The sequence below is a fragment of the Meleagris gallopavo genome, chromosome 10 (assembly GCF_000146605.3).
Source record: "Meleagris gallopavo isolate NT-WF06-2002-E0010 breed Aviagen turkey brand Nicholas breeding stock chromosome 10, Turkey_5.1, whole genome shotgun sequence".
NCBI lineage: Eukaryota > Metazoa > Chordata > Aves > Galliformes > Phasianidae > Meleagris > Meleagris gallopavo.
In genome coordinates, this window is record NC_015020.2 from 26,213,596 (window position 1) to 26,216,110 (window position 2,515).

Sequence of the window (2,515 nt, forward strand, 5' to 3'; positions counted from 1 at the left end):
CCTCTGCCCCATAGCCCTTTCTTTAAAGAAAGGGGAAAAAAAATACACGCCAGACAGCTGCAGAAAGCTGGCATCTCCAGCAGAACCCTCCGCAGTGAGCAGCGAGCTTCGCTCGATCCCTTCCGCGGACACGGAGAAAGGGGATGGGACCAAAGCCATAAGCGAAAGCAACGTGCAACCCCAAGCCCCCCCAAGCGACCCCCACCCCGAGCACTGCGCGCTGCACGCGCGACCCGATCGCATCCCGCCCCCACTCACACAAAGAGCCGCACACAAGCTGCGTCCCACGCTCCAGCAGGAAGCCGCGAACTGCCGCAGCTCCCGCCGCACCGCCCCTTTATAGCGGTCCCGATCTCGCGAGGAGACGGGCGCGGCGCTCCCGGTCCGTTCCTCCCGTTCCGCCTTCCCGGGCCGCCCGCAGGGGCAGCATGACTCGGCACAACGCGGCCGCACCCGATAGCCGCCCCGCGCCTTATCTCCCCGCGCTGTACGGCGGCTGCAGAGCGGCAGCGCTCATCGCTTAGATGGTGGCTGGGCGGTGTCGGGGAAACAGCCGGCGGAATGGTTGGAAGCGGTTCACGGCGAGATGAGTCAGGTGGCTCGTTACGAGAAATGCCTTTAATACCTCAATAGAGCCAAGCCGCAATAATTAGGAGTCATCAGAGAGAGAGACGAAGAATGAGATCCAGCTGGTATTTGCCATTTAGGTGAATGGGAGTTTGTCACTGACTTCAGTAAAGTCAGACCTATTAACAAAGCAGTGTGCGTTCAGTGCCGTACCCTGGAAGGCCAGGCAGTCCTAATTAACACTGCTACAACAGGGCGTATTACCAGCACACAAAGCAGTAGTGGCTTTCTCGTGATTTAGTGTTTGTAGTGCTTGTCGTCATTTCTCACGCTTAAATGCATAACATACCCGTTTTGTATGGCTACCACGATGCACTTTGCTTTGGGTTTGTGGCTTTAGCATGCCCTGAAGCAGACACGCAGCTCTTGTACAGCAGAGCTGATCTCTACATGCCCTGTAAAGCCATGCTCTGCAGAGCTCGTCTCCATCTGCGCACAAAGCCCGATGAATTCTGAGCACCCTGACCTCACTGTACACACAATATTCCTGGAGCCCACTATGAGTAAAATCCTGTATGTGTGGGGACATTTTAACATAATACATGCAAAAATTCACAAGGCAACAGATAGGTGTTCCCAGGCCTCTGGGCATTCATACATAAGCAGCTGCTGCACGCTACTTGTAATGAAAACAATTACCTGTCATTAGACATACAAGGCACGTATTTCGTTTTCCTTGTTTTGCCTAAGCAAAGACTGTGTTTCTAGGTCAAAGTGTCCTGCTTAGCCTCTTCCTTCCTACACAGCTCTCTTCTTAAAATTTGGTATTAACATACTTTATTACCACATGTCTTGATGACAATGTTTGCTTTTTGATGGCAAGCCATTTTACCCTTCATTACCTTTTCTATTTTATTTCCTATTACTGGAAGCTGAGGTTTGGTAAGATTTCATATGTGATATTAATATAATTCAGGAATTTTTGATTTTATTAAGATTTTCTAATGGATTCCTGATTGGCAAGGTCTCAAAAAATAAATGAAATCCCTCAGTTTTCCCTTCCCGTTTTATTCTTTCCCTTTCCCAATGTCGCATTTCCTCTCTTACTTTTGTCTTGTCTTTCCTATGCCCTCCTTCCACCTCCTGCGTTTTGTCAGGACAGGCTGCGCCAGAAAAGTCTGGTCATGTGAGTGCCCAAGAGATTAATTAACCTTTGTGCTTTTAAGTCTTCTGAGCAGTCGAAGTCAGAAAGGATCTGCAGCAGGACCATCTTTCTGGAAATAAGCAGCAGGCTCTTCAGAGCCTTGTTAGATGTACGCTTTGCCTTACTCTGATACAATCTCACTATTCTTTTTGAATTATTCACGTATATAGTTTATAAACTGCAAAAATGGAAGCTTGGAGTAAATGCCAAAGCTGGTTCTAGTTTTCCTTAGTGTTTAGGATGAGGCATGCAGTGCTGCAAGCCTAGAGCAGCCATCTCAGCCACAGAGCCAATTCCGTTCCCGTTGAAATCACTGCAAGTTGTGACTGCACCAGCAGGGCTGCACATCCCCAGATGTAGCCGTTGAGGCAAAGTCATTCTGCTTTAATTTTGCTTGCAGCCTTTTTGTGCAAATAAGGAAGTGCATTCTTGTGCACCTGCAGCAGGAGCCTGACGTCTCCTCAGGAAGTGACACTTCTTTATGCACCTCTGAGTACAAAAGCTAAAATCAAATGCTTGTAAATGCCCTTGAATGCTTGTAAATGTTCCCTGAATCCTTGGTAATTAGGACTGCCCATAAAACAAACACCAGCACAGACTATCCAGAGCGGGAAGGTATCACCAAGCCCCGCTCCCGGCTGTACACAGGAGCGCACAAACGTTACGACTGAGAGCGGCGCCCCACTCACGGCGCCGGCCCGCGCTGCCCGCTGGCGGCCGGAAGCGGAAGCGCAGAGCGGCGGC